The sequence below is a fragment of the Engystomops pustulosus genome, chromosome 3 (assembly GCF_040894005.1).
Source record: "Engystomops pustulosus chromosome 3, aEngPut4.maternal, whole genome shotgun sequence".
NCBI lineage: Eukaryota > Metazoa > Chordata > Amphibia > Anura > Leptodactylidae > Engystomops > Engystomops pustulosus.
Window position 1 is genome coordinate 21,263,291 of NC_092413.1, and position 14,699 is coordinate 21,277,989.

At 41.8% G+C, this 14,699-nt stretch overlaps 1 long non-coding RNA gene across 2 annotated transcripts in view; it reads right to left on the reverse strand.

The window, feature by feature from the left end:
• LOC140120421 (uncharacterized) overlaps nt 1-14,699 on the reverse strand; it is a 75,840-nt gene that overhangs the window by 20,234 nt on the left and 40,907 nt on the right. Inside the window, exon 1 of one of the 2 annotated variants that reach the window (XR_011853777.1) lies at nt 5,208-5,244. The exons of the other annotated variant lie outside the window; for it this stretch is intronic. This is a non-coding gene — a long non-coding RNA (uncharacterized lncRNA). Of the gene's footprint in view, nt 1-5,207; nt 5,245-14,699 lie in introns of those variants that run through there. 2 annotated transcript variants of the gene reach the window in all.

Sequence of the window (14,699 nt, forward strand, 5' to 3'; positions counted from 1 at the left end):
TATTTTCTAGCCAAGTATTACAGCACACTACTATGCCAGATGAGATGACACTGAGTTATTAAAACAATAAACGTAAAATAAAAAGAAACTGGCAGACTGTGCCTAATTCTACTCAAACCCCTAATAAATTTTCCCACTTTGGTGTTTGAGGTGGATATGTGTGTCACTAAGAGCTAAACACAACGGTAGCAAGTCCCCCTGCTAATTCCTCACAATATGGTACTAGCTGCAAATAAAAAAAAATAAAAATTATAACGTTATTGTAGCCCTAAGAAGGGCTGTTGGGTTCTTTTAGAATCACTCCTGCCTAACAGTAAGCTAATAGAACACCCTAACGCTTTCCCTGACCAGCAGCAGCTCTCTCCCTAGCGGCATCCAGACAGAGAATGATCCGAGCAGCGCGGGCAGCGGCTAGTCTATCCCAGGGTCACCTGATCTGGCCAGCCAACCACTGCTATCTACGTGTAAGGGTACCACGTCATGCTGGGTGGAGTGCAGAGTCTCCTGGCTTGTGATTGGCTCTGTTTCTGGCCGCCAAAAAGCAAAACGGCGGGAGCTGCCATTTTCTCGAGCGGGCAAAGTATTCGTCCGAGCAACGAGCAGTTACGAGTACACTAATGCTCGATCGAGCATCAAGCTCGGACGAGTATGTTCGCTCATCTCTAGAAACCAGTAATTGGGTGAAGTTGGCCAAATGGCAGTGTAGTTGTAGGCAAGGTGTTGCCTATAGCCTGTGCCAGGAACGCAACGGCCCACTATGCCACTTCATGTTTCTCCATGCCCACTTGGTGTTGAGGTGGTGTAAGGGGGAAAATATTTGCAATGCCTGAATGTGTGTCAGGAATTGGGACTATTTCAGGGCTTGTAAGCCAGAAAACTTCGGAACACGTTCTAAAAATGTACCCCAATGACTTATTTGATCCACCTCTCATGTTCATGGTCAGCCATGTTTGCTGTGTGCCACCAATGGTTCATACAAATTATCAAATCAACAAAAACAAGAAATGCCAAAATCAAGAAAATATATGCAGCTTGTCTATACCATAAATCCACATGAACCCAGTTGTGTCATGGTTTATTTGAGTGGAGGAATTTTTCATTTCTTGTAAATTGTCTAAATCCCTTCTGTTGTGAAGCAAATAGAGCATGCGAAACCCGGTGATCTCAGCCAGGTCCTTAAGTACAGTACTGCATGGTACAGCGAGCAGAGACAGCACGTGACCCAGGGCGTAGCAAGCCACATCATGAGACTCTCTTTATTCATGTCATTTACATTATGGGTCATCTGTTTGGGAAATTGTAGCAGGCTCCGTGAGAATAATTGTGTTTCTCGTAATTAGACAGGGAGTGCTGCTCTATTTTCCAGGTCGGCCCTGCCCAATTAACATGTCTGCCAAATTATTGCAATCAATTCATAAAGGGAGAAAGGAGGAACTTGTGCAAAAACACCGGAGCCGCAAATTTAATCCAAATTTAATGCAAAATTAAATTACGATAATCGGCAACATATAAATTTTTTCCCATATATACTGAGAGATTGAATCAGTTGTCAAGAGGCAACATTCACGTTCCCACCACAATGTTGTAGAACATCAACTAAAAGATGCCACCACATAATAATAATGGCGGTCAGACCCCTTGGACCTATATTGATCCTAACGTAGAAGCCATCATTGTACGATAAGGACAACTCCAACAAAGTCCCATCTAAGTCCAACGGGCACAGCCGAACATGAAAGGTCTGAAAGATCTGCCATGTTTTATTAGCTCTTTGTATTAGTCATGTATAGAAATCCAACAGGTTTGACAACTAGATCCATGCACATGGAGAAGCACCAGTCAGGAGGAGGCACAGAGAGCTGGAAACATGGACTAGAACATAATTTTCTATCTTTTTATTTTATTTCATTCGTAACTTTGAATAATATCATCCAAACCTGAACTTTTAACTAGATATAGGACTTTTGCATTTACTTTAGATGTTGGGGCGGGATAATGATCGGGTTGTTGGATTTCAACATGTCTGATCCTTTAGTTCTAAGTGAGCTAATCCAAGTGACCTGGCATGTACTTTTGGGGGTAAGGAGTGATGGCCATTGGGCAAATTATCATTTGCTGACAGCTGTCCTGAGCCTAAGAAAGCATGAGGCTCTCCATTCCCACTTAAAGGGAATTGGTCATCAAGAGCCCCTTTTCTGCCCCCCCCCCCCAAGTCCCCATAGAGAATAGTGTGCACATTGCCAACTTTTTTATAATAAAATTGGATTTTCCAATAAAAAGTAAAGTTAGATGACAGTTTACCTTTTTCTCGGCAGAGAAGCCTCCTGTGTCCCGTGGGATTGGCCAGTGAGAAGCGGTAACCCCCCCTTCCCCCCACCATTGGGAAACCACTCCGTCATGTGTCTATTTCAAATAGGAGGGATACGGGTGCTTTTTTAATATGAGCGGTTTCCCAAGGTGGGGGAGGGGGGGACTTTTCTCACTGGCCAGTCCTATGGGACACAGGACACTGCTCTGCATAGAGAAAGGTAAACTTTCATCTAACTTTTATTTTTAGAGCAAAAAGACAGTATTATTATAAAAAAAAAGAGAGAGGGGGAAATCATTTTTGCAGATATATTTGGTGTTTATCTCCAATGAGAACAAAAACATTGGGAATGTGACCATCCGACAGCTTGATCCTTCACTTTCTGGAGGCATCATACATTTGAGATGGTCAACTTGCCCCACCAAAATCAACTCATTTGCCTAACATTATTTTGCAGGCAACAAGCATTCACCCAATAACTAATGTGTAGCCCCGACACAATAGGTGACCTCACAGTTGGTGATCTATCAGCCCCTCCGAGAAGCCACCAGGAACAACTGGTATCCAATCCAAAGTCTTGTAACTTACATGTGTTTGGATGGATTTTAACACCTGTTTCATGATATACTACACAAATGTGGGCCAAGTAAAATATAATTGCACTTAGGGACCGAGTAGATAAGATATAAAAATGTGATGGGATAGTAGAATATAGGACATACTGTATAGAAGAGGCAAACGGCTACAAAAACACCTAATAGTTGCTGCTAATAAACAGGGAAACATATATATAGGGCAGACAGCCAAATTGTAAATGCATAAATATATGATAACAAGGATGATAATTACAGTAATCAAGACTTGAAGGCCAAATAAAAAGTTGTGTACACATCAGAATTTCCCAGGTATTATGTCATCCTAACGCTATAAGTCTCATCATGTCGGCTCCAACCAACTAGAAGGTTCACACTATGGAAGTTTTAATCTTTTATGTCCTACTTTTTTATGTTTCATAAAATTAATATGAGATTTTATGCCTGTTTTAGTAATAAAACTTTCCTGTAGCTATATGGAGACTCTGTCGCTTCGTGCCACAATGGATATTGACGGTGAAGGTGGGATGATATTCCACACAATGATTGAGAGAATGTAAGTTTGCAGAAGCATTTGACGGGCATGTATGGAGCCATATCCCTACACTGGACCATAGTTAGATAAGGGAGGTAGGGTCAGCACAAAATATTTTGCACCTCACTCCTCAAATTAGCTTCCTAGACCTACACTGCTAAAGGTTGGTAAGTATTGTAAATTCTTCTACACCGCTCCCTGCACTAAAATTTATGACAAACAGGCTGCCAGATATGAATGAGTAGCATGTAACTGCACTGTAAACCTGATTTACCACTGGTATCTCTACACTATTATAGAGTTCTCTACCATATATACAGTAGAGCAGAGTTTCTGTATTAAGGCTTAACATATATCTTGAAGTTTTGCTCTCAAATTTCTAAGGGAATCTACCACCAGTATCCATTATTGTAAACTAAATACTTACATGCTGATGTGTGCCCCCTCGGTCAGGATCAGCTTATCTTTTAATTTCTTATACCCCTGTTTTTACATAAAAATCTTTGAGCATTCGGGAAATAAACCTGAGGGGTTCTGGGAGGCTTCATCGGAACCCCCCAGGACTTTGTCATCGGAGCCCCTACGGGCCTGTTATTTATCCAGATATTTGCAGGCTTATAGCTTATATCCTCTGTCCTTTGCCTAACCAGAGAGCCGGTGACTTCAACCATCTTTTGACAATTCCTGCAGATGCGTCCCTGTAGTGTGCAGCCAACTGCTCTTCTAAAAACGAAGCTGCTCAAGATTCATTTGGGCAACCGCAACGTTGAGATGGCGGGAATTGCCAAGATCCAAGTGACATCACCAGCTCTCCGGCTGCGGAGGGGAGGTAGCAGGTCGGAGCCAAGCCTGCACAAATATGTACATAATTAACAAACAACATAGCCGTCTTCACCCCCAGAACCAATGCCCCCCTCAAGCTCATTTCCATCATTTTAAAAGCCTTTTTTTGTTTCAAAATGAGGGCATGAAAAAAGAAAAGAAAAGCACATCCTTGCCGAGGAGGCACATAACAGCGTGTAATAAGAATCCAGGCTCCTGGTGGTTAGATTCCCTTTAAAACTCTAGTATCATTGGAGATCGGGTCGGCTCCAGGTTTCAGTAGGCCCGTGGGCGACAGAGCCTTAGTAGGTCCCTTTGCAGTGAGCTTACATGGTGGCATTAAAAATTCAGAAACTAAAACAGTCCTGTTCTCTAAAATATCATCCCAAGCAGGCTCCTCATGGTTATTTTATATACAGCCCCCCACACTCCCATGGATTTCTTATTTACAGCCTTATGTTGGCTTCCCCCCAGCAGTCCTGACCCCAGGTATGCCAAGTGCTGGTGCTGTACCTGATTGGAGATTCCCCTTTGGGCCCCATCAATCCAGAGGTAGACTGCTTGTTCTCTGCTACCCCAGCAATCCAAAATCAAGGCCATTCTCTCTTTCCATATCTATGGAGCCCCTTTGGGTTGGCTTTTCCACCCTTTGAACCCCTTTCAATCCAGTTTTGTTGGAAACCTATAACTCTAAATCAACTTATGTTTCTTGTCCTCCCTTGGCCAGCCCCAACTCAAGGGATTCACTACATAGTTTGTCTTAAAATATTCCTAAACTATGTTACATGAGGTTATGCTCAACACCTGCACCATTATACTGACGCCATCTCCTGATTAATACACATGCCATAGGTCAATACTTTTACATCTACTAGAAACACGGTAGATTAATGTAATCCCCGGCACAGTACTGACATACATAGTCCGTGCTTTAAAATATCAGCATTACCTAAACCCCACAGAGAGGAATCCACCAATCTCTCATAATGACATCATTGGATTACATCATCGTGGATGTTGACATAGAAACAGATACATTCTGTAGATGGAATGTTAACACTGGATACATTTAATAATCATCCGACGCCACAAAATTCTCAGATCAGATCAGATATTGAAACGCTCATTTGGAAACAATCACACTGACATCTTTGTAAAATAAAGATAATTATTCTCATAAAAGCCGCATAAAAAGGCGACCCGGCAGGATTGGTAATGGAGAAATTACCACAGTATTACAACTTCTCTTAATTAAATGATTCATTTTGAGCAGCCACCCAACAACGTAACCTCATGATCATCCTGACACTCCCAGAATGCACTGGAGACATGACAGCAGCTTTATCTGTCTGCCCGGTTTACATAATGATGTGCGATGTATCATGTTTATATTAATCCTTATTGGCAGCCATCGGTGATAGGAAAATACAGGATATGGTTAAGGATTGGCAGAAGAGACACGGGAGCCTCGGGAGTGTAAGAGGTCAGGTTCATGCACTCAATCAAGTCTACTACTACTAATATTACAATTGAGCCATTAAATATTATCAGGAAAGCTACAATATGTCTAACATCAAACATCCTTCTATCATTTATACAAACTCCCTACTAATCGGTCTTCCACTTACTAAACTCTCTTCTCCCAAATCTATTTTTAATGCAGCAGCCAGGCTTCTCTTTCAGTCCAGACGCTACATGAAAGCCTCCAGTCTGTGCCAATGACTTCACTGGTTGCCTGTCTCCTTCCAAATACAATCAAAAATAATCACCCTCATCCACAAAGCTCTGCACAATGCTGCATCTCCCTACCTTTTCTCTTTCGTCTCAGTCTCCCAACCTGTTCTCTTTAATCTGCCAGTGATTTTAGATTATTCTCTCACTCACGCCTCTGGAACTTCTACTGAGCTGCACCAATTCTCTTGAATGCCCTACCTTGGTCTATCTGACTACTAGCAAGCATCCAAAGAAAACTGGCGCACAAGCCCTGACAGGCCCCATACTTTGTATGATACTAAACCTGTGTATTGTACCTCCAGCTCTATACAATGGGGTAGACTGGAATTTAGTATTTCCTGCACCACTGAAGATTCAACCTCAGTTGGGTGCATCCTCCGGCATTCTGAGCACGAAGGATGAAATATGTTTGTGGATGATAAAAGTTTTTTTTTGCTAAAATATTGCTGTTTTGCTTTAGAACTTTTTTGCATTGGTTCTGCCATAAGGAAAAGATACATAACCCTCACTTACTGGTCCACATGGCAGAGCTGGTGGCACCAGGTGTTGAACCACCACAGATCTGATATTGATGAGTTGACCCTTATGATAGGTCATCAAAATCAAAATCCAAATAAATCCCTTTAAATAGGCTGCATCCTTAAAGAGTTAAAGGGATTTTCCAGGAAAGATGTTTGATAGTCTATACCAGGGGTCCCCAAACTACGGCCCGTTTCTATCCGGCCCCAGTCCCATCCAGCGATTGGAGTGCCAGCACCGATCCCCCGGATCCGGATTTGTTATTTGGCGCTCCAATAGAGTCAATGATTAGGCCGCGGCCTTCGGCATTCGGGCAGTGGCTTCCGTCCGTCCGGACAGGAAGCTCCTGCACGTCACTGAATAGTGCTCAATGCGGTCGGAAACGGCAGGGGCAGGCTTTATGCTACAGGGGCTGGGCAGGCTGTATTCTACAGGGGCTGGACAGGCTGTATGCTACAGGGATTGGGGAGGATGTATGCTACAGGGGCTGGCAGACTATATACACCCTCGGCTTATACTCGAATCAATAGGTTTTCCCAGTGTTTTGTGTTGAAATTAGGGGTTTCGGCTTATACTCGGGTCGGCTTATACTCGAGTATACACGGTAATTCATTATAAATAATTATTTCCTATGCTGCCTTTCATAATTATTTCCTACGCTGCCCCTCATAATTAATTATGTCCTATGCTGCCCCTCATAATTAATTATGTCCTATGCTGCCCCTCATAATTAATGGTGGGGGCAGCATAGGAAATAATTAATGGTGGGGGGCAGCATAGGAAATAATTAATTATGAGGGACAGCATAGGAAATAATTAATGGTGGAAGGCAGCATAGGAAATAATTATGAGGGGCAGTCTATTAATTAATGGGGGGAGGGCAGCATATTTAATAATTAATTGACCCAATTAATTCATTAATTGGGCCAATTAATAAAATAGTTCACAAAGGGGTGCAGTATATTAAATAATTAATTGAGGGGGGCCCTGTGTATTACGGTTGCGGTCACATGTACCGCTAGGAATTTCTTATATATATATATTTTTTTTTTAAACTTCAGTCCGGCCCTCCAACGGTCTGAGAGGGACAGTGAACGGCCCCCTATGTAAAAAGTTTGGGGAACCCTGGTCTATACTCTTGATAGGTATGAGGCCAACACATGGTCTTGTGATGAACCATAGCTGGACACAGTCAGGACTGAATATGTATAAACAAGAAAAGACTGCGAAAAGTATGAGAAACTAAAACACAAAGCATCTGAACTTTTCATGACTTTAATGGTGAGTTGCTGCCTCTACTACTGTAGTAGAAAGGAGATAAAACATAGAAATTTTGAGAATATTAGCGGAGTGAGATCAGATGAAGACCATACAGATGTTTCGAAGAAGAGCCATTATTTTCTGGACCATTGAACTTAATGTGACGAGCCACAGCCGTTCCCAACACGACTGCAAATCTGTTACCGGAAGAAACTTTTTGCCTTAGGTACCTCACACCTCGTCTGGCTGAGCATTGGGACAATTAAGGAGATAATTAAGGTGCCCCATTCAAGAGCAGATCTGGCCTCTGACCCAAGAACCAAGTGGCCGGATCCTTGGCCAATTTGGTCAGACACTTGCGAGGCCAAATTATCCTAATCCAGCTGTTCAGGCCGCATAGTTTGAGCCCACAGGACACAATTAGTTCACTAGTAAAGTCTGGAACAGGGTCTCCAAAATATCAGGTGCCATATATAATACTGCTGTCCTGTTATGTGGAGGGGGTGGGGCATATAGACCTTCATCAGGAGCCAGGGTTCATCTAGGAGTGATAAAATGTATTTAGATATATATAACGTCATTCACTTTCAGCCAAACCTCATACACCTACATGACAGATTAAGCCAATCTTTTGGATCACAAACTGGAGTGCTGCCTCTTTATTGAAACTATTGGTGTGACTCAAAGCCTCGGGATCTACAGCTTTGCACCCAAAATTTGTTAAGCTGTTCTGGACTTTCCATTTTTAGATAGATATATGGATGATAGATAGATAGACAGTTAGGGGTTATTTCGTTATCATGCGCCGGCATATGTTAGCCTTGCTCCGACCCTGCTTCGGCCTCTTGATGTATTCGCCGAGGCCTACCCTCTGGCCGGCTCCGCCTCCATTCACGCCCTTCCCCCTGGCATGAAGGTGGCAGTTTGGGGGAAATTATTGCAACTAATTTTTTGCAACTAAGCTAATTAGCGATTATTTCAGGGCTTGTACACAACTGACGTGGTGCGGATAGATAGATAGATAGATAGATAGATATGAGATAGATAGATAGATAGATAGATATGAGATAGATAGATAGATAGATAGATAGATAGATAGATATATAGATATGAGATAGATAGATAGATAGATATATAGATATGAGATAGATAGATAGATAGATATGAGATAGATAGATATGAGATAGATAGATATGAGATAGATAGATAGATAGATAGATAGATAGATAGATAGATAGATATGAGATATATAGATATGAGATATATAGATATGAGATAGATAGATAGATAGATAGATAGATAGATAGATAGATATGAGATAGATAGATAGATAGATAGATAGATATGAGATAGATAGATAGATAGATAGATAGATAGATAGGAGATAGATAGATAAGAGATAGATAGATAGATAGATAGATAGATAGATAGATAGATAGATAGGAGAGAGAGATATGATAGATATGGGATACATAGATAGATAGAACAGAGATGCCTATACATAGATACATTTCTGCTCCTGAACATTAAGGTCTCTATCCTCTATTTCTGGCGTAGACTTAAAGGGTCTTTTGTTCCGGATATGAGAGGGCTCATACAATACTGTTCATCATTGATGGCATGTGAAGGCAGCTCTGAGGACACTGGTGAAGAAGCCACTTGTGAAGGCAACTGCAGACGTCCTCATTCATTTCTGACATTAATATAACATTTTATATAGTAAACTGGACTTTGTTTCCCTATCAATAGACTTCCTGAGGGTGAGGATGGCTCTCTGGGAGACAGAAGGCCGCTCTATTGATGCCAGGCTTGAAGCGCTTCAGGGAAAGTATGGAGTTACGCTTCAATATTCAATGCAAATAATCCCAGGCCATTTCATGCTTACTTTACATGTATTAAATAAATTTTATATGCAAGAATTAAGATGTTATAAATTCACAGTTGTTCTTCTACACATGTCATAACCCAAGACACCAGCGGCGTCCTCATTAACGCTAGTAACGCATTGCCAGCATATTTGTGCTCAGATCACATTACACAGAATCCCACCGCGTCTGAAAGGCTGAATTCTTATGGACAGTGTGACATCATCTCAGATTGCAAGTTTCTGGGAACTATTTTTATATTGTTTGAAAGCAAATCATAGATCGTCAATGTGCGCCATGTCCAGGCCCTGGTAAAAGTACAGGAATTGCGCCTATTTCCCCCTTATGCCACATCCATGCCAAGTGGTCGTGGGGGTGCGGAAGGAGGCTCTGCCCTAGCCTTCACCAGGAACTGGCTAGACCTGTTATATATAGCAGATGTGGTCCTCAAATCTGATCTCAGAGACTGTAGATTCTTCCATACATCAGCCATATCATTAGATCTGGTCCCAATTGTACTGATGACATGAGAGTGGGTCTTATATTGGACACTAGTGTTGCTCCTGCCCCATATGGTGTCATACCATCTAATTTCCTACATTTGAGGTGCCAGATTAGGTTACTATAGACCCACAGTGATGATCCTCAGAGTCTACCCTCAACCAATACAAGTTAAAAAATGTAGGAAATATCATCAAATCAAAAAAATTGTGAATTACCCAATAAAAAAATTGAATCATCCCCTTAAATTTGTTATTCTTCTGCTGGATCATGAGGGCCATTAACATTTATCAGAAGATGGCAGAGGGAAATGTCCCCTTGTTTACTTAATTTGACTCCTTGACATTGGGACACATTGACTAAGGGTCCGAATGCCGCATTTTTGTCGGGTTTTTGCAATTTTTTTCCGTTTTGCCCTGAATTGCCCCAATTTTTGGCGCACACAATCGGATTGTGTCGCATCGGTGCCAGTTTGCATGCGACACAAATCGGGGGCGTGGACGTCGGACAACCCGACTGATTCGGACAAACCGCAGAATTTTAAAAGCAAATTGTGTCAGCACTCACATGCACCGGGAAGAAGAAGGTGAACTCCGGCGGACCTCAGCCGGGAAGCGACACCTGCAGGAAATTGGCAGACCCGAATCCTCATCGGACAACGCACGGCGGGGATCGCGACGGGACGGGTAAGTAAATGTGCCCCATTGACTCCCTTCTTCTCTCCTAGTCTGCTTTTGCACTATAAAATATTTGCTGAATTACTTAGAAGTCAATAGTGAGAGAAGGGGGAGTTGTCGATCAGCTAAGTCTCCACCCACCACCACCACAGAGAGGACATCTAACAAGGGAATTTATCAAGACTGTGCTTCCCCTATCGCTGCACAATACGCCAGTTAAACTTAGAGGTTCCAGACTCGTATCGGTTTTCAGGAGACCACAAGATTCTTGGGGTCCACCTTCCATTAGCTCCTAGGAAATAGACCCTTGGAGCCTCCTGTTTTCGTTGTCTTCTGATTGATCTCTTGGGTCCACTTTAGGTAGAGCTTGGGACAATTAGACACTGCACACAGCCATAGAAAGTTTTTTTTAATGTAGACCATATTCAAATTTGCCTAATTTTTATTACAAATGTTCTAAGCTAATGAAAAAGGGTCGTAAAACTCTATAAACCAGAATACTATCCACTTTTGAAGTAGTAGCAAGGAAAACTAAAACATCAAGAGAAACCTTCTCAATATGGAGATGGATGACCCAACGTGGACATGTTCACTGTCTTCATTAATCTCGCCTGTCATCCTCTACTTCATATCAATGAACTCGGGGCAGGATTCTGTCTCCCGTCCATCGCTCTGTCTATGGGGGAGATGGTGTATGAAGACGCCTGTGTGCTCATAACCTATCTGTGATGAATCATTACCACTTAAAACATACAACAAATCTTTTCTTGGTTGTAATTTAGGGAAGAGACAGCTGCATACAATCATTATAAATTGTCCCAGCCTCCATAACCTACAGGGACGGAGACATGGATACCCTCTCTCCTCCACTTACTATCCACAGCCTTGTTGAAGAGACTTAGTAGCTGGTGTAGCCTTGGAATGGGCGGTTGTTCTTGGCATGCCTCCATCTTTGCACTTACAAGATAGGGCACTATCATCTCCAGCTATGTCCAAATATTTGCTTACTTTGGAAAGTTCAGTTCGAGGGAATTTTTTTTATTTCTTTCTGGTTAAAAAAGCATAAAATCCAGAACATGTCCATGAAACGAAGCCTCTTTTTAGGGAGTAATTTGTGTTTTATTGGAACTGGCCTTAACAGACATTTTTTATCCATGTAGTAGACGTTTAAGCCATTAAAACCGGTTTATAATAAATCAACGGTGGCAGCTTGAGCCAACATAACGCAGCATAATAAATATAAAAAGAGACCTTTCTGTCCGATGTGCCTGCGAGGCCGTGTCAGAGGACGTCAGCGAGCTCCACATTCTGCTCCTTGGATCTCCTGGTTTTTCACAGAAAATGTTCCTTTCCCCTCCTTCCTCGCTTGTTAAAAGGCCCTTTGAAAAAAGATCTTTTATTTGGCTTTTAAATGGCTGACGAGAGAATAATAATTGTGGACGTTTATTGCAGTGCCAGACACACAGTGACATTCAACACACAGACTTTGCAAATTTAATGTGAAGGTAGAGCCAGGCTTAAGAATCCTCTTACTGCAGTAATGAACAATCAAATGGACTCAAAAGTCTATTGTTCCTTCCATTATTGAGGCAGTTTTTGTGACGTTGCCCCAAAATACAAAGCAGATGGATCAGTTTCTGGATCAGACATATTCATGGCTCAACGTGAACAAATCTGAAGAGGTATGAAGCAAACGTTACTGGAGATAGCTGGTCTAGTTCAAGCAAACACAAGTTGACAGCAAGGTCAACCAGAACAATATTGGCCAACTTGACAATTAGAAGAACCTAGACCTTGAATCCACATATTATGCAATTATCAAGGTTAACCAATAGAGGACTAAGGGTCCGCGGATATTCCGACGATTTCTGTTTTGCGCCGCATTTAGCAGGGGTTTTTGGCGCACGCGATTGGATTTTGGCGCATGTATAGGGGACTAAGGGTCCGCAGACCGCACTATCGTCAGATATTCCGACGATTTCTGTTTTGCGCCGCATTTAGCAGGGGTTTTTGGCACACGCGATCGGATTTTGGCACATCGGCGCCGGCTTTCATGCGACACAAATCAGGGGGCGGGCCGTCGGACAATCCGACTGATTCGGACTAAGTATGGAAGTAAACTGCTGTCAAACTTCTTCTGGTGTGAATGATAGACTAGGAATGTTGAAATCCAAGGGCTCAATCCTTCTTATTACTGCATCTGTTATTGCACATAGTTGATGATCAATTGGCCGAACAAAAGTAAAAGGTTCACCTAAAGTTCATCTTATATGTAGGCCATGTAGGTGTGTACAGTGTAGGACTATGGATCCTTCAGGAGAACCAGAGGAAAAGATCCTCATGGAGACATGTAACCCTTAAAGGGGTTTTCCCACCACAAAACAAGTTAGGCCCTATCCACAGGATGTGTCCCGAAAGTTTGTCCCATTAAATTTTTAAAACTGATTGGGCTTTAATCCTGGCCAGTGCACCAAAAACACTGACCTAGCATGATCCGACCTTCTCAAGGAAGAGAATGTATTGGTAACATGGTCCTATATATGCATTTGTCTTCAATGAATTTGACAATCCTAGCACTAAAGTATGGAAAATATTAAGATTGTGAGCATTGTACAAAGTAGTAGAACATTCAACACAGTGTTCATCTACTCGGTAACATCTATTCCATAGTGAATTCAGAGTTATGGAAAATCTTAAATATGTAATGTGTCAACATTGTTAAGTCAGCGCTTAAAGGAAAAGTGTTGAATGCACCGGAGTCTATTGAATAATAATGATGTGTTGGTTCATTAAAATTTCACAATCGACAAAGTAACAGGTTCTGACTGTGAGCCATATGACTACAAACATTGTGCAACAAGCCATTTAAATTAAATATGTATTTCTCGCTCCTCACGTCGGTCCACCGTGTAGAAGGCAGTATAAATGTCTCAGGCTCCCGGCAGATGATTAAATTAGATTTAACAAAAAGCAGATCCCAATTAAAAGAAGAAGAAAAGCTATGGGAGTGCTCTTAATTACACAGTTAATAAATTAGAAGGGCAAATCTAGTGGATTATGGGCTAGTCAACCATCTCCTGGTGGGTCTCCTCCGGGTCAAAGGCCTTCAGAAGAGTGTTTAATAGTAGATGCCTTCAGCTAAGCATTGGCTAATCCACAACAGATCCCCAAGCATGGACATAAATACTACAATATATTATCAGATGAAGAACACAATCACCATTGAAACTCTGAGTGAACCCATCTAGACAACAGAGCATGGGCTCATGCACCAAAAAATGGGCCATACACATAGCATGGACAATACAAATAATCCATGGAAGGAATCTTTAAAAGAGAAACAATCATTCATAGAAAATTTCATCCATTGAATAAACAAATCCTACCTTCCCTCCTATAGGGTGTCATTGTAGAATAATCACTGTTGATCATAAGAGATCCCCAATGCACATTGAAAAAGTTCTCATCTCGAGCAAAAACCTTATGTTTTTACAATATCCTTGACCATAAATTGTATATTACGATCATTCTTCCAGTAACTTGACCAATGAATCATCCATTGTTATCAACTATTATCTAATGTTTATGGCCACCATAATTGAATCATCTGAAGACCACTTGGTGCCCTGTTAAAGACATCGTTTTCCCCCAAAGCGTCACTGGGATATCAATTGGAAACCAAAATGTGTATAGAACAAAATTAAGGTCTTGTAAAAGCCTATCGACATTTTTTTCTGGTGTTCCTTGGGTTTTCCTCCATAAAGAACATGTAATGTCCACTTTTACCTATTATTGCCAGTTCCCTTGTAAGGACGAAGCCCCTGGGTCATTGTCACAGGGCCACCATTATGTCAGCTCTATGATTGTGACCAAATTGGAGATTAG